At 38.0% G+C, this 18398-nt stretch overlaps 1 long non-coding RNA gene across 1 annotated transcript in view; it reads right to left on the bottom strand.

Annotated features, from left to right (window-relative positions):
* Window positions 1-17984, bottom strand: part of LOC114138469 (uncharacterized) — a 73686-nt gene extending 55702 nt beyond the window's left edge. Inside the window, exon 1 of the long non-coding RNA XR_003594221.1 lies at window positions 17896-17984. This is a non-coding gene — a long non-coding RNA (uncharacterized LOC114138469). The remainder of the gene's footprint in view (window positions 1-17895) is intronic.
* Window positions 17985-18398: the final 414 nt, after the last annotated feature.

Here is an 18398-nt window from a genome sequence, read left to right as displayed (position 1 = left end):
TAGAGTGAGAATTGACAATGGAGAGCCACAGCATGATCAATACAGTATATCCTAAGTTGATCAGCTCAGTCGGTTGGGTGCCTCCTCAGCATCTGGCCTCTGAACTAGTAATTATTAAGTGTTTATAACCTTTCATCAAAGGTTAACTTACTGAAAACTGAACAATATCTTCCATGTCAGTGCATGAGAGGAAAATATGGACACAGCCAATCTCAAACTATAACAATTGCTCAAAATAAATGGACCTTTATACTTTCTCTAAAATTCATACCAATAGATGAATCAAACTGTTACTCAAAATAAATAAAGACGTTACCTCTGATGTCTCAGACAGATGCGTCTGTTACAGTCATTATCTAACAAAGGGCAGCAGTGACTCCATGCAGTTTGGGTAATAATTTGAAAACAAATGACGTAGGATTACTATTACTAAAATTATTCAAAATTACACATACTCCTTTCTGCATGTGCCTTTAAGTGAAAAAAATTTGCTAATTTAGAGTCATTACTGATATCTTACTGTAACTAAGACAAGCTAAGCCTGTGAAATTGGAAAGAGAACTCAATTTTAAAAGAACTTTAAAATATGGGTTACATTTCAGCTACTAATTAAGTTCATATCTTTCACATTTACCTACAATTAAAGTTTTGCATAATGTATATTTACATAGTTTAAAAAATACCCTAGTCCATTTGGGGGTTTTTTTTTTTTTTTTGTTTGTTTATTTTGTTTTTATTTCTTGCAGTATTTGCTGCAAAAAATCATGTAACTTATCCTTAAGGAATAAGTTATACGATTTGAAACTCTTCAATTAAGAGTTTCAGCTAAGCAGAAAATTGCCTTACAGTCCTAACACAAATCAAATCAAAGGCATGTGCAGAAACAAAACAGAGCACAGGCGCTTTTTTTTTTTTGAAAGTATCAGCATTACACTATTAGAAAGAGATGGAGGGAAAAGGAGGGTGAACATACGAAGGAAGAAAAAAAAATTTAATTTCTTTTTAAAGCTGCTGAGTGCTGCACAGCACAGTCAGTGACACATTTCCTACTGTTTTGTCCTTTGTTCCGGAACATGTGCCCATTGTAATTAAGGAATGACTAAAGTAAAGTACTGATTCAAAGCTTTTAGAAAGTTAAATGCCATTAACATTTCCTCTGGTTGAACGCTGCGATTTCTTTCTGCACTTTTATCCTCTTTTATGGCCAGTTCTCAAAGTTAATAAAAAAGCCTCCTTTGAAAAGAGCAAATAGCTGAAGACCTTCGTTCACCATAGAATTTATATTTAGGTAAGTTTGAGGTTGTGGCATACTCTTTTTGTTTACAGACACTGAGTTGAGCAGTGAGTTTAAGATCGACAAAGCTTTGAATATTGTTTTATAAATATCTCCACAGCTTCAACTTTGACCTTTCTACTGTGTTCTCTCATTTTTATAAAGCTGCTTGTTCACTTATATGATCAGAAAAACATTGTCACATACAACTCCAATGAAATACATTAGGTGTTTAGTAAAAAAAACGGCATAAAGAATTTTAACTGGGAAGGAGAAACAAAAAATATGAAAAGATCCAACACACGTTTGCCATGTATCTTTTACTGTAGTTAGATTTCAGAAAATTAAATATATTCTATTATATTTCCTTCATCCATGTACTTTTTGTTATTATTGTAACCTCTGACAGTACAAACTCAAGCACTTTTCCAAAATTTGTTCTGATACTTTCTTATTCTAACCTGTATTAGATATTTTTCCTCAAAGTTCTACACAAAAACACCTCATTATAACAATGTGGACTTTTTCTTTTTTAGTTTCTTTTAAATGTATAAAACATAAGAAGCCAAGAAATCCTTTTAACACAAATGTTCACAGTCTTTGCTTAACACTTTGTTGATGAAAAATGAACTCCTTCCACAGTTCTCCTTTGAAATGTTTCTTGAACTTAACTGGAGTCCACCTATGGTGAATTCAGTAGATTAAACTTGATTTGGAAGGACACACACCTGTCTATATAAGGTGCCACAGTTGACAGTGCAAACACCAGGCTTGACATCAAAGGAATTGTCTGTATAGTTGCACCCTAACTCACAAATGTCTTTTGTAACATAGCCTGGCTTTAAAAGTTGCTATAAATGATTAAACTGTTCTCATGCTCACTATGTTTTTACTTGCCGAACAAAATTATGCTGGTAGCCTAAATGTAAAAGGCAGGGGAGGTAACTAAGTTGAACTCTTCAAAAAGAGAGACACATAATCCTTCAGGTCACAAACCAGAGTGTGGCTGTCATCCCAGTGTGTGGGGGATGAAAAACACTGCAAGGGCTTCTATGGTCTCCTAATGCCTCTCACATCCTGAAGGCGGATGCTGCCATTTGTCCTAAAATCTGAGCTTGTTTTGACGTCTGTGTGAAAGCAGTCGACAGTTCGCTCATGTGAGTCACAGGCGTTGCTTCTTCTCAACAAACCAAAACAAGAAAGTTGAAGCAGTTCAGCTCCGAGTGTGGAACAAAAGAGAAGAACAAGAGTACAAAGTCTGCAAAGTATTTTTGAAAACTTTCAAAGAGCACTGATCAAGAGCTGTCTTATTGTGCAAAATGTGACTGTACATTTAGAGCAGTTTGATGATTAAGCCTGTGTGAGCTCACAGGCTTTATCATCCTCTGGCTTAGTAAAATCAGAGTCAAGTTCCTCTGACTCTCACAGCAGCTTCAGATTCAGAAGAGTTTTTGATTTGGGAAACATGGCTCAAGTTTCAGGTTTCAGGTTTCAGGACGGCATGAGAGCAAGAAAAGGCGGAAAAAAGATCAGAATAAATTGAAGGTCTATTTTAGTATTTTTAAAGGAATCTGCACTGTATTTATATCTAGTTAATCACGGTAAATGATATAAGTAGGAGGGGCAATTATTTTTTCACATAAACACAAGTTTGTTTGGTTACATATTATCCCTTAAAAACTGAAAACATCTTTTGACAAGTCCATGCTGGTTATTTTTTCAGATATATAAACTTTTTTTGGATGATCCAAAACATTTGAGTGTGACGGGGGGAAAAAAACATAAATAAAATCTCTATTGAATGGTGCTTTGGGCTTGCCAAAAAAAAGGGACTGACTCCATGCAGAAGCATTAGAGTTAAATGAAATTTCATGCGTGACTGTGTTTAAAATCTCCCACAAGACAGTGCCATTGCCAATTTTAATCATTTATACCATAACAATTAAGCAACAGCTCATCAACAGCAACATTTATGTGATTGCATCCTTCTTCTCGCACTTAAACCGTAATTGCAAACATATTTCGCAAATCAGCCTATTCATTTGAGGATAACTGTTTGCCAACAAGCGGTAAACAGAAGCATTCATCTGAAAGCGAAACGAGACGCTTTTGCTTTGACTTTTCAAATGCAGTTCAATCAGAATATTTAGATTAAACCCTTCTCGCACAAACAGCCTCCAAGCGACTTTTCACCCTCTGCTTACTTTAGATTCGGATCACACAGTTGAATTTGAAATTGCATCACTGTTACACGTGTGACAGGTGATGAAGCTGCACAGAATGACATGGAGGAAGGTGGATGGTCGGGACAGAGGTGTGACTGTTGGTGATTGGACCAGTTACCCTATGGGTAAAAATAGTAGCAGAATGTAAGAGTGAGATGGGTGGGAAAAATGTATTTTTACATTTCAGTCTCGGCCACACACAGTTTTCTATTAGATGACAGATGACACGCTTCGCACCCTGCACACTGCAGATATCACTCAGCGCTTTTTCCTTCCCTCGTTTCTCGCTCACCTCTCCATCTGGCTCCCAATTTTACCACCTTCCCATCAGCACCACCCCCCACGTATACCCACAGTGCATTGCCTATTTCTTTTCTCTCTCAACACTGGCACTCCAGCCAGGTATGTTAATGAAGTTGTCACCTGAGGGGTATCAGCACAACTTCCACAAACTTCTCGCTTAATTTTACTTTAATTTAATCAGCCACTTCCCATCGTCTTCCATTCTGTGTCTGTGTGTGTGTTTCTGCATTTGGAAGCTTTCTTTTTTTTTTTCCCCCTGAACCTCATCACCAGTTTCATATTAGCTAGACTCCCTCTCCATCTGCCACAAGCATAAATGTGGGACAGAATTAGCAGCAGGTTTCTCTGTGGTTATCTAACATTTGTGATGCATCATTGCAACATGAATCTCAAATATTCTCTTAAATGTTCTATAAGGAACAGAAAACATAAGATCTGATGTAGTTTTTAATTTGTTGTTTCTGTTGCTGTCACCTTTTTGAAGAACAACCGACAAGCAATCACCTGTCCCTCCATTCATATGTATCATTGTTTCACCGTCGTCTTCATCGTATGACATAAATGCTAACTGTGGGTGTTTGTGGAGATGTGACTAAGGTGTATCACATCATGCCAGCAGTTTTCCACATCTGCATATACTCTTCAAATGACCTTGCTGCTTCACATATTGTCTCCTTCTGCTTGACTGTCAGCACTGTCAATCACACAACTCTCCTCAGTTGCCTGCGGTGTTGCCACTGGGCTCCTCTAACGAGCAACACGTCAGCGTTATAGGACAAACACCACCGGCCAAACTGTCCGACATGAAGAAAAACCTTGACCACATATGAGGGAAGACAAAAACAATTCTTGGTCTTTTCTTGGTAGTTTTATTTAGAAGGTGTCTGTATCAAAAAGCATCCGCTGCATCATTAATTTGGAGCCATTTTTCAGTGGTCATTGTACGTTATTTAAAATTTGGGTAGAGTAAAGGTATTCCGATCTGCTCTAAAGCTTTCTAAACTGAAGGGCAATAGGTATTTTTGGACTGAATCTTGAAACTCTCTTAATTGTGCAACATTCTGAAAACTAGCGCATATAAATTAGGTAAAATCTGGTGTGAAGTGAAAATAAACAATTGCAACAGTCAAGGTTTGGAACTGCACAGTAATGTGGCAAAGTGCCCAGTAGGTCTCAGTTGCCTCGGTTAAGGTCAGCGCTCATGCTTTAAAAATAAGAAAGTCAAAGGGCAAAAGAAGGAGCAGGTATAGAAGATTCGCAAGATGACAAACAGCAGCAGACAAAAAAAAAACACACACAAATTCCATTTGCAAAGAAATTATTAATGATCCACTTGACAATTTGAAGGATGTATGTTTCATATCATCTGGAGGTAAAACTACCAAGATTTCAAAAACGAAAAAAAAAAAACTTCAGCATGATGTTGGCAGTGTAATAGTCTAGGTCTACTAATTAATTGATGGATCCATTAATTCTGCTCTTTGGCATAAAGTCCTAACGTAGGTCAAACAACAGTGCAGTAATCTGAACCACCAAGTCCAACTCTGATTGACTCAGAATATAGCAAATTATGTCACAATTTGTGCTCTAAAATTTTCTGTATTTAACCGAATTAAATGAATTATTTAAGCTGGAGTACCCAGGGAGAACCAAAACATGCACTGGGAGAACATGGAAACTTCATGCAGAAAGACCCCAGGTCGATATTTGAACCTAGGACCTTTTTGTTGATGGGCCACAGTGCAACCAGCTGCACCAGTCTGCCATGTTCGTCTGGAGAAGCAAACAAGATCCATTCCAGGTGACCATGGTATTCTGCAACACACACTGATAGATACAGTTGATTTATTGCTACATTCTCAATCCTGGCTTCATTTTATTTTCTTTCCTTATTTTTCTACGCACACAAGACAAGTCCCTCTCTTGCATGCTCACACCCAACCCTACAGTAAACTGCATCATAAGGTGGTCGATCAAACATATAATTTTCCTCCTGTGCTGACAGAGGTCTCTCACCAGTGAACAGAGACAAGCCGCTTTATCGACTGGCGTCCAGAGGCCTCAGCAGCTATAATAGCAGTAATAAGTGAGTGGCCCAGTCAATAGAGTTTCTATTAGTGCACTGCTCCCTCAGCTCAACGCCAGCACACACAGAAAGCATGAGAAAGAAAAAGAGAGAGAGAATGAAGGAGAGCCTTGGGATCCCTATGAAGTTCAGGAAGGAGCAACAAAGTCCTGGGGGAAATTTGCTCTGCGGGAGCAAGTGTGTACGAGAGAGAGGACCAACAGGGGATCAATATCAGGAATAAATAGGCACCGACACCAGTCTCAGATATTAGTGTCATGATGCAAACCACTGCTAAATAAATAAACATCACAAATATGTAAAACATGCACATTACTCTGTTGCTGATGGATTGGTCATAAACATGTCCTGTTATCCACCTGCAGAATCATGTTTGTTTGTAGATAGATAGATAGATAGATAGATAGATAGATAGATAGATAGATAGATAGATAGATAGATAGATAGATAGATAGATAGATAGATAGATAGATAGATAGATAGAAGCACCTTGGTGCTTGCTCGAGGCAAGATGGACTCATCTAGGCGAGGGCCAACATACTTGTGCTGCTTCGCTCTAACAGAGGGGGTAATGGCCAAAGGAATCGCCCTGATTCATCCCTGAACATCTCATAATACCACCTTTTACTAAATTAATAATGCTACACTGCTTAAGGAGACAACTATTAATCTGACAGCTCAGGAGCTCGCAAGTCAAACAGAAAAAGAACAATGGGAGTTTCAGCTGAGCAGTTTGAGGTAAAGAAAATATGAAAAAATAGTTCCATCTAGATGCGGCGATTTATATTTAGTTATTACAACTTTGAGTATGTAATTTAAATCAAAACTTTACAAGAGGCTTATAGACAAGCCTCTTCAATTTCCTGAACTAAAGAGGTACTTTTTGAGCTTTGAATCATGCTATAATGTCATTCTCTCATCAAAAACATACATGAAGTGTTGCCTTGATTCTTTCAAGCATCTTTGAGAAATTCTTTAATCTCCTGTGGCAATGATCCAGCTGGGCAAAACACGTGGGGGAACCAAACAGCGCCTATTCACACAAAGCTCCTCCTCAGAGCTGCAGTCTCAGAGTTTCTAAGCCTCCAGCTCACAGAGCACCCTTCCTCCCACCCAGCTCCTTCAGACTAGCAGCAGCAGCAATTAGCAAACACCTGGTGGGACTGCTTATCTACTGAGCTTATTGTATGGAGAAACATTGTTGTGATGGCGTGTTGAAGGCAGAGTATTGGAGAGAGTAAGAGCTTCTTAAAGAAGGCCCAATTTCAAGGTGTTACATTCCAAAATCAAAATCAAATGTCCTTGATATATACAGCATTTTTGTAACAATAGAAGGTAACGTATTTCCTTGATTGTGCTATAAAATGGCTCTATGTGCCTGGAAAATACAGAACACATCCCCTTTAATTCTTTAAAACAGAGTTTCAATTTATGAAACTTTATTTGACGTATGAAAACAAAACAATTGTTGCATTAGGAGAAGTTTATAAGTAGGCAAGCATAAAAACCATAAAATGTGGATTAGTCAAATCTGCACTCGAAACTTCTATACAGACTGTTTACCGACCATTTAAAACACAGTTAGTGTAAAATTACTATTTGTAAGAACATAAACATGGGGATTTTATGTTTCACCAAAAATGTTTCTAGAAATATCCCTTTTTTTTGTGAACCCAATATCAAGCTGGGTGTATCATGAAAACTCATCCTAAATAAGCCAAAATCTTTGCAGAAACTAGAACAATAAAAAATTTTAATTTTTGTGTGCTCCCAAGCGCTAAAAACAAGAAATATACTTGACACGGAATTTTAGATGGGAAAGTGCCACATAAAAATGTGCACAGATTGAAAAAGCTCCATCCCTATAGCCCATCTGAGTCAACATTGTAGTGTGCAGTTGGAAAAAGAACTCAAATTATATAGCAAAGCAAATAAGAACAAAGGAAAGGACTCATGTTTTCAGCTAGAAAAAAAAAGAGTCACATTTGGAGAGTCTGAATCATTTTGAAGCTGCCATCACAAAGGACTCTTGATCTTAAAGTGTTGGAAACAGATGACCAAAGTCTGCCCAGTGCTGTCCATCATTAGTTATTAAATGTCAGCTAAGATACAAGTGAAACTTTTCTATATGTGAAAAGCAATGAGGGGGCTAGGATGTGTCCCTAAAGCACTTTGCGAGAAGCAAGTTATGTTTTTTTTATGCCATCAGTGGAGTCTTTAGGTCAGAGAGACTATAGAAGCAACGCAGTACTTTTTATTTTCATAATAATTGCACTGAATTAGCATTTTCCTTCAAAAGCTGTTTTGTGTCCAGATTACACATAATCCGAGTGGGCAGCAGTGCATCTGAACACAAACGTGAACTGAAAAGGGGGCAAAATCAGGGAAGGCATGATGAATAACATTTTTACGTCGGTTTGAATTGATACTGACAGTCACTGAGGCCTCAGATGCTGCATATGGGAAGCTGTAAAGAGGAAAAACAAATTAAAACAGAAATGACTCAAAGTAATGTCCCAAAAATAAAAGCGCAGCCAACTGTATTGAAGCATGCCCTCCAATGTTACACAAAACATAACGTCTGCTGAAAATAACAAAGCACAAACAGCACAGTTCATAAAAAAGTTCCTGAGACACCAAGTGTTGAAAAAATGTCTTGGGCAAAATCCATCCACCCTTTAATCGATCCAGTGCTTTACATTTGTAAAAGTTAATGCTAACTGACCTAGATGGAAATTAATATCAAATACACTAACATATCCTTGACCTGATACTTATGTCTAGTTTAGGGAACTGAATATGACAATAGCAGTGTGAAAAACAATGTTACAAGTATAAACATGCAGTGTTTTGCCGAATCAATTTATTATTATATCATGATGCATATTTTTAAGTATCCAGAAGCTCTTCTCTCTTTTTCTCAGACTCACACACGTTTGGTAGTGTCCTGTAGGCGTGCGTGTGTGTGCATAGGGGTGAGTTTTCTCCCCACAGACAAAGACATCAGCAGCCTAATCTTGCAGTTAGAAATGGGAAAAGCTCAAAATAAGACAGACAACTCAAAAACACTGACTTGGACTTTTCTCTCAAACTCATTATACGTTTTTTGCGAACATTTAGAGCTCGGATTAATTGTCTCGTCATTTTACAGATGGTTAAGCAGAGTCTTGTCTTTTTATGTTGACTTAAAAAATGTAAAGTGCTGTGGCATAATTGTTTTGACAATAAACTTCTTGCATTGTTAGACTAATGTGTAAAATAAAAGACACACAATTGAAAAATAAGCTGAATACACAAAACAGAATGGAGGAAATGAAATATATTTTGCTGGTTGGCTTTCTGACTCGTCAGTTTTTTTCTCCCCATCTCTGAGTATTGTACCTGGGAGCTCAGTGTACAGGTCTTGTTCCAAAACTTGCCAAGTCATCATTACTGATGCAAAGCTAGCTCGTGGAAGAAAAAGAAGAAGAAAAAAACCACAGTCTACAGATTCTGTGGACTAAAATCGGACTGAGTTTTACTGAGTTGTAAAATAACACTCAGCCACTGCAGATAGTGGAATGCATGCAGTGTTTCACTTGCTTTAAGCTGTCTACTGAAAATATTGCACCAAAAATATGAGCAATTGTCTATTCACTTATAATCCGTTTAAAATACTCTTTCATTTTATGAAAAAATGTGTATAATGCTACCTTCTCTATTTCTTTTAAATATACACTGACAAGGCAGTAAAATGCAGTATAGTTTCAAGTATTTCTAATTTACATCCAGATAAAGGGATTAATCAGATTTAGATTCAGAAGCTAATCTTTCTCTGGAAATGGTTCCATGATACATGTAAGACATTTTGGAGTCTTACCTAAATCAGAATTGAGTAAAAATTGAAAGCGATTATGAACCACTATGTTGTTCTGCTAGTTAATATGGTTTTCTTTTGTGTCTGGTCGATTACACCAGTGCATGTCATTAGAGTTTCCTGTCTTGTCCAAACGCCACCCCAAAGTAAGAACTTTGCCACATTTTGTGTGTCACACTTGAGCTTGAAGAAATGCAACTTGACCACTTTTCTTCTCTTGTGGTCAGGTGGCTTGGTCTGAACTTCAAGGTTGGAGTCAACGTGTCAGAATCAACATTTGAGAAATTCTCATTTGTTGTGGCACATTCATGTGCACCGAGGAGCACAGCTGTGCGTGGCTAATGAAACACCTGTGCCCACCCACTTGCTTGATCATATTTGCTATCAGGGAGCAAATGCAATAACAAGAGAAGGATCTTAAATTCTAAGTGACAACCAAAGCCCCAGGGTGTTTGGATAATGAATGTAGAGGATAGAAATCTTTGCAGGAAAAGAAGAGGCAGAGAGAGAGAGCATGTTTATGACCAAAGGACCACAAAGCTGTCTTTTGAGCTCCATTGTGACCACAGAACAGTTTACATCATTGACAGTGTTTTTCTGGACTGGTCAGAGAGTCAAAGTCCACCATAAATAATCACAAATCCCATCTTAGCAACTCTGCAGCTCTCTCATTATGAGGCTCTAGCAGCTGTTGGGCCCTGAACAGGAAAGTTGGGGCTAATTGTTGTGAGTGTGAGGGTAATCCTCGTGCTTTTGAGCTTCTTCCCAAAACCCAGATTGGCTTGGCAAAGAGATGGAGACACTGGGAGTAGCAGGGGATTGTGTGAGATTTTCCAAGTGAGAGTTAAAAAAAAGAGAGGGAAAAGAAAAATGGGAGGATGGGAAGATGGGTGAAGCACAGCCTGGAGAAGATAGGTGGAATAACAGAAGGATGGACGTACGAGCCAGATGGAGAAGAGAGAGAAGAAAAAAAGATGTGAACAGGAAGAGCATGCCAGTTCATGTGAAGTGTGTGTATGTGCGATTTCTCTTGTATGCGTGCACCAGACTGGGTAAGCCTCCCTTTATTTGCTGTAAGGATTAAGCACACGGCTCCAACACATGCACATTCTCAGGCTTACCGTGGTGCCAGACTCTGAGGCACACTCACAAGGGAACGCATGAAAAGGAAAAAAAAAAAAAAAATGTGAACACAACGGCTGCAGAAATGATGAGCACATTCAACAACTCCAGTTGAAGGCTTCACCACAAGAATGGATGTGAGGACAAGGACAGTTTATTATGCGGTGTGGGAAATTGTGAACGCCAAGACATGCTGTTGACTTTTCAAGAGAGCTGTTCTGTGATTGGAATTGGTGCCCTGGAGAAATTTCACATCTTTAAATTTGAAACTGGGAATTTCTTCCATTATGTTTTGTAGTTTTTGTGCCTCCTGAAGGCAGAGCCAGGTGCTGCTGATAGATGAAGCAGCTCAAACTATAGGGATGTCAAGCAGGTCAAATACTGTCATGCCAGTTCCCTAGGTCTGAGTAACATATAATCTTAGCTGACTCAGAAGTAGATTATCCAAATAAAAACTAAATTCCCTAAATCCTTCAAATGGATGAAACAGCAGCAAGAACAGATGTGCAATTGCTGTCATACAGAAGATAAAAGAGCCAAGATTAGCTCTATGAGTATCCTAGTCAACACGAGGAGGACTTCCAGTCCTTTCTTTTCTGCACTAGATAAATTTATTCATATTCATATATCAAAAGCTCCCACATAGTTGGGGATACTGTGGGCATTCTGTGACCTTCGTGGACTCTACTCACACTGACGGTTGAGATTTCATAGTCGAGCATACTGATTGCCTACAATTTTTGTGATGAAATTACTTAATTTCCTAAGTGAACAGTACCAAGTCCAAGAAATGGACATCTTCCCCCCATTTCTTCACCACCAGGGCAGCCACTGCACACCTGCGAGTGCGGCACAGAGTGTGAGTCAACTTTTTATGCCAACTTCCAACTTTACCGGCACAGTGAGGTCAAAAAAATTCACCATCCGTCGGATGTTTGAGTCCGAATTAAGTTCACTTCAGGTACGCTTCTGCAGAGTGAAGTATGCCCAACTGTATGTGGGTCTCAAGAGTTTCTTTTGATTTTGTTTATGATTCACTGACTGTAAGTCGACAGCACCGGCTGTGCTTGTTCTCAATTATTTGATCAACATAAAGTTTTCATTTTAATAGCATTTTATTTTAAAAATCACAGTCTTTCCAATGATTCGCATCTCAGCCGCTGCAGGCCTTGACTGAGCACTGATGTTTGTTTACTGCTTTCACTTCAGAGTGCAAAAAGATTCACCCAATAAAATTCTGACAGGCACACCCGGAGACTCACAATATCTTCACATAGACACATACTCATGTCCCTGACCTACATATGAGCAATTTGCCAGCGCTGCATCTCTCCCACTTAAGATTCCAAACAGAGTCTGCCTCTTTTCTGTTTCCTGCAGCAACAGTGTTTGTGTTTGTAAAACACTTTGTGATATTATAATGAAAAGATTTGATCAGAAGTGCAAAAGAGTGGGAAAAAAAGTCTTAATCTTACATTGCTATAACTGGTTCAATGCCTGGAGAAACTTTTGCTTTCAAGTGAGTAATATGTATGTTTGGAATGAATTATTTTGTGCAAAAATAAACTTCTAATGCAATAGTCCTTTTGGCAATTGTGGTATGTCACATCATAATACATGTGCTACAGTAGGTGCAAGGGTGCAGAAAAGTATTTGAACTCCTTACAGGTTTTTAATTCAGTTCAGTTTCCATTCAGTTTATAGCAACAATTGTCATTTTGAGGTGAGACAAAAACAGTGTTTTTTTTATCTTGCTTGTTTTTTTTTGATACACCCTACAATGTTTAAAATAATCAAACAAATTTTAACTTCAGCCAAACATAATCTGAGTAAATATAAAAAGCTTTCCAAAGATGACATGATTTATCTGTGGAGAAACTTATCCAAACTGTCATGATCTTGTGTAAAAAAAAAAAAAAAAGTAACACTCCACCACCTCTTCTTGTTAAACTATGATTAATGTTAAGTTCAATTTTATGAGCTGCACCCAGAACCTCATTCCTGCTAGACATGCAGAATAAAAAATGAATGAAATATTATCTGTGTGCCAACATAAATTAGGCACATCTGAAAAAGCAATGCGTCATGCCCAATCTGAGCCAATTGAAATACAGATGTGAAACAAAGTCAACAACCTTAATCAGTTTGAAAAGGACTACATAGTTATTTCCAAAGCTTTGGGGATTCCAGTAAACCACAGTGAGAGTCATTATCAAAAAATGGAGGAAACACCGAGGATCTTTGTCAGGCACGACCAAGCTACCAAAATTTCTCAGAGTGCAACAGAAACTCATCCAGGAGGTCAAGATAGAGCCCAAGTCTAGATGACTTTTTTTTCGTTTAGTAAATAAGATCATCATTGAAAACTACTTTTTGTATTTACATTGTAGCTACATTTGATGGTGGGAAGCATTCAGGTGTCATGAGAAACTAAAAATATTGTGTTAGCTGACCCTTTTCTCTCAGTGCTGTTTCTCCAAAACTAAATAAGTGTTTTTAATTCTCATTTCTCACTTTGTCCTGCAGGTGAATCTCTATCCAAAATTAATCAAATCAATAGGGCACTCCATAAAAACATTTTTCTCAATTTTTTTTGTCATTGTCTGATGTGCTGAACTTAGCGATAGGTCCCAAATAAAGACATGCACCCAACAATGGCATTAGTATGTTAAAGTAAACCTGGCCAGCCTGTTCATCTACTTCAAATAAATTAAATCAAACAAAGATTTACTTAAATAACATCTCCTGTGTAGTGCAGCAGGCATGATTTCCTCCACAGCTTTTCCCCTCCTGAGATACAAGGTCTCATTTCTTCATTGCCGACATCTGCCCAGTTCTTGTTATATTTATTGCAATGACATAAACAGGTCAGCTCAGATTTTATCATTTACTCATAACTGTGTGAACTGACATGAATATGTTGCCTCCTCAGCTCATCTGTCCTAGAAAAAAAACTATTTCTAGAGGTCAGACAGAAATGTCTTATACCAGCTCTTTACCAATAGATGTTAATATTAGTCATATAATGACCAGAAAGTTAGATTCAAAATTATAGGGATGATCATAGAAAGAGTAAATTAAATATTTCTTCGCTGTGGAAAGAGAAATATTTTTTTAGTGATGCTGTCGAAGGTGTGAGTGTGTTAAATGTGGTTACTCTACGTGATGCAAGCAGGATGCAACCGAGGCTTTAAAGAGTTCTCTAATCCAACAGCTTCCTGACGTTTTTATCAAGCAGAACGAGGAGACGCAGAAGCGGACAGGGACAAGAGCCAACTGGCAACCAAGACAGCACAAAACAGTAAACAATCTACAAAGCATTTGTCTTTTCGAATGGATTGGATGTGATTTCTTCTCTCAGTGCTGCCAACTCGCACACTTTTTCCAAATTTTCAAAGTCACGGCGAGGTTAATACCACAGCTTCAGCGGATGGATCTGGATTCTAACTAATCATCAGGTAATTTTTTTGTGGAATCATTGTGGATTTAAAATACAAACAGAGACAGGCCCACACATCTGCTTCTCTCAAGGTTACTCTGGGTGTATTCAACTAAAACTATAGGAAAACATTGCATCAAATAAAAACTCACTCCAATCCAAACTCCTGCGATTACTAGTATCTTTATGCTGATGGTCACATTGCAGAAAGTGTATAAAAGCACAAGGAATTTTTTTCTCTATTTTCGGGGGTCACTGCTTTTATGAGTGCAGGTTTTTGGCCTAGAGATATAAGAGCCATTTGTTGAAAACAAGTGAGGAAGGAACAGGGTGACAAATGAATAGAGGAGCTGAATAATTTAACTTAGAGAGCAGAAATGTTCTCTCGGTGTGGCCTCAACACCTCCATGAAAAAGCCAGGCAACTGGCGGCTAAAAAATTGTATAAAGAGGAAAAGGAGAGAGAGAGAGGCATGGAGAGAGCAATTTGCCTCTTGCAATATTGCATTAGAAGTTTTAGACGAGCTAAAAGAGAGAAGGGCTTGGGGGTAAAACAAAACAAACCTCTCAGACTTGTCAATTTCAGCTCACCTTCTTGTTTCAGGTTCATGGACTTTGACACTCCTGTCTCGTTTTCTAGTGCTGAACCTCTAATGGGTGGAGGGTTTTGTTTGTTGGTTGGTTATCTTTTATGGGCAATAAGGCTCACCACTGAGGGCATCATTGCATGAGGGAGCAGCACTTGGCGTGGGTATGTGGGCAGTTTTCTCTCATCTGGGTTCATACCTGAGGATTGAGGAGTTTATTCCCTCTGTTTGTTCAGTTCTGTCTCATTTGAGTTTTGGATTTGTTCCTTTTTTTTCTCATTTGGAATTTATTTTTTCTGACCTGATTTAGTCGTTTTGTTAGTTTTGTCATTTCTTCTTTTAGCTGTTGGATTCATCTTGTTAGATTTAGCATTTTATTTATTTCTGTTTCAGTTTGGTCCTATTGAGTTTGCCACTTGCTCTCTTTCCCCAGCTGCTGGTCATCTCCTCATTAGTCTCACTCCCAGCTGCAGTGTGTTACTTGTAATTAGTTACTTCCTCCTTTTCTATTACACTGCTTTTTTTCTGTTGGACCGTGTTGCTGGGGCCTCCATGTTGCTGGTTGTCCGTTGCTTCTCTGAGGCGTTTTGTAAGTTCATTAATTCATTCATTAAAGAAAGTATTTCATCCAGCTCTCACCCTTTAAACCTGCATCGTGAGAGCCAGTCTAAATCACTTCACAGGTTTTTAAAAGACAGGCTTGGTGTGAATCATTTTTGTGAAAACAATAATTGGTAATATTTAGTTTTCTCAAACATATATTTAAAATCTCTTCACATACCCAGTATATTCTGTATTCAGATGGAAGGGCTCACTCAGGGCAACATTCATGCAAGAACAGCCACTGCCTCCATTTGACACATTCATACTGTTGTTGTGTCTATCCACCTGTCGCTAAGCTTTCAGAGCCCTTTAAAGGATTCATTGTCGCTAAAATGAGCAAAGCAGCAGAGAATCAGTCATTTTATTAATGCACCTCTCATCCCTGCTCTAATCTTTGATTCAAGCACCTGTCAAAACACAAGGTTTTACTTAAACCTCTACTTAAATCATAACCAGAGGTGCATAAAGGACTGCAGCTACGAAGATACAGAGTTGCACAAAAAATAACACCCCTAGATTAAAGGCTTTGTATTTCAGAGAACGCGAAAAAACAAAGAACTCTGAATCCACAGAGTTCATCTTAATGTGTCAGACTAATAGCTGTTTTGTTTTTTTCTCTGACCCCTTAAACATGCACTAGTGCTTTTCATTACCCTTCAGCATGTAGTACATTCTCACATTATGAATAAATATTGACACATTTATTTCCAGCAGTCAGTATCTTGCACACATCAAGTAGAGCATCACCCATGTAGGCATGGGGCAAATCCTAGGCTCTGAGGCAGATTAGTGGCAGGTTATGTTGGCACCTGGGTGAAAAGCTACATAAATCCGAATCTCTCCCCATCCAGCTGGTGTAAGTTATGTCAGCCGAAGCCAAGCACAAGATTTACTCTGCCAGTCACACATGAATCACAGCCTGGCAAAACAACATCACAACAGTGACCTATTACTTCAAGGCTGGACAGGATTGTGTCAGCACACAGGCTTAGGAGACAGACTGGAGAGAGTGAAGAGTGTGTGTTGTGTGCTTTATCCTCGAGCGCTGCTCTTTTGGAGTTTTGTCACCCTCAACCCGGAAATATGGGAAAGCATGAAAAAGCTTTGAAAAGCAATCAGGCGTCCCTGTGTCAAATAAGGGAGTGGATGACCTCACCAAAGTTTTGAGTGAAGAATGAATATTCAGCGAAGAACATGAAGTGAGCATCATCCTCTCTGGTGCTGCGTAAGTGCGGCACATAAACTGACAAAAATATCAGGGCTTTATGCAAATCATGGCTGCTGGGTTTGACAAAATAATGCTGATGATGAGTCTCATCTGCATCCAAGGTAAAAATAATTTTGAAGAGAGGCATCCGGGCAGCACTGGGGAAATATCAATCTCTGACAGACATGTTGATATTGTTTAAAAACACAATCATGAAGTGTAGTTTCTTTTCAAGCCTTGATATTTTCTTTCTTTAGTATCTTAGCATTAAATAGTAATTTATGATGGACATAGCAATGGGATAAAGGTAAATACCTTTTCACCTTTTCACACAATAGAATGCACAACACTTTAGCAGCAACATGAACTCACTGTGGTAACAGTCTCCTATGCAATCTAAAACTTTCCATACCTCTTGAACATTTTCTCCTTTTGTCTCAATACAACAATAAACCTTAATGGTTGTGTATTGTTTTGATTTATTTTGTTAGAGATCAATCTCAAATAGTGCATAAAAGTTAATTGCAAACACAATATCCAATTTTTTCAATTAAAAATCAACCCCCTGAGTTAATACTTCGATTATAAATAGAGATGCAGGTCTTTTGAGGAATGCTTCTCCCAGGTAAGCTTGAAAAGAGATTGCTCTGTTATTTTTTGCAAAACTGCAAAATTTGATAATCAGACTAGGTTATCTATCCAGTCAGATTGGATGGACAATATCTGTAAACATAAAGTCTCACCACAGGTTCTTAAATGGATTCAGCTGGAGACGGTGAGTGAAGGGTGAAACACATGAACATGTTTTAATCTAAACCATTCTACTGTAGTTCACTGAAATTTTCAGAGCTATGCTTTGGAAGGTAATTTATGTTGATTATATTTTGGGGCTTATGATTGGTTTCAGGAAGCTGATAAACGTAGGTTACATTTTCAGATTTTCAAAAAGAATAAATTTCAAAATATTCCACTTTACAATTTTGCTCTAAGGGATGAAATAAAATCAGAAAGCAGAATGTGTTGCTCTTTTTATTAGCAAAAATTTTAACTAATCAGATTAGTCCTTATTCCTTAAACAAATAAAAAGGATAAATACCTTGGGTTGAAGTGAATCAGAATTCTAAAGTTAAGGTTTTGAGTCTTCCTGCTTACTGTAATCCATTAAAGTAAAGTTTCCAAAGAAAATCAGTTTTACCTTTGTGAATGTTAAAATGGTGCTTCTCAGTGATTGGAATGAGGAATCGAGAGAGGTTCGTTCTATGACTAAAACAAGCCCAGAGGCCATTCCAGCTGCTTCATCTGAATAAATGAGTCTGTCTAATCAATAAGTCATCTGCCCTCTGTGGAGCGTGCCACACAGTCAACCTTGGTATCTTGGTATTTATCAACCAAGATAAATACACTCACAGACATGTTGCGGTATTGTCTCCATATAAGCACATTCTAAATTTTAAAGCAGAAATACAGAAGGTCACAATAGTGTCATGTTATCTTCCGGGTTCTGGCTTCAAAAAAGCTATTCCTTTTTTAAAATGCAACAATGGTTTTCGGATAATTGTACATGCCAATTGCATGTTTGTAGGTGTAGAAATTTTTTTTCAACAAGTACTCATTTTTACATATTTTTTTCTTTTGTTGTACAGAACTTGAAAATGAAATAGGTACAGATTCTTTTATTTATTACAAAATATCAGACCT

This window comes from Xiphophorus couchianus, chromosome 22 (genome assembly GCF_001444195.1).
Source record: "Xiphophorus couchianus chromosome 22, X_couchianus-1.0, whole genome shotgun sequence".
NCBI classification, from domain to species: Eukaryota; Metazoa; Chordata; class Actinopteri; order Cyprinodontiformes; family Poeciliidae; genus Xiphophorus; species Xiphophorus couchianus.
This window is presented reverse-complemented; position numbering and strand designations above follow the sequence as displayed.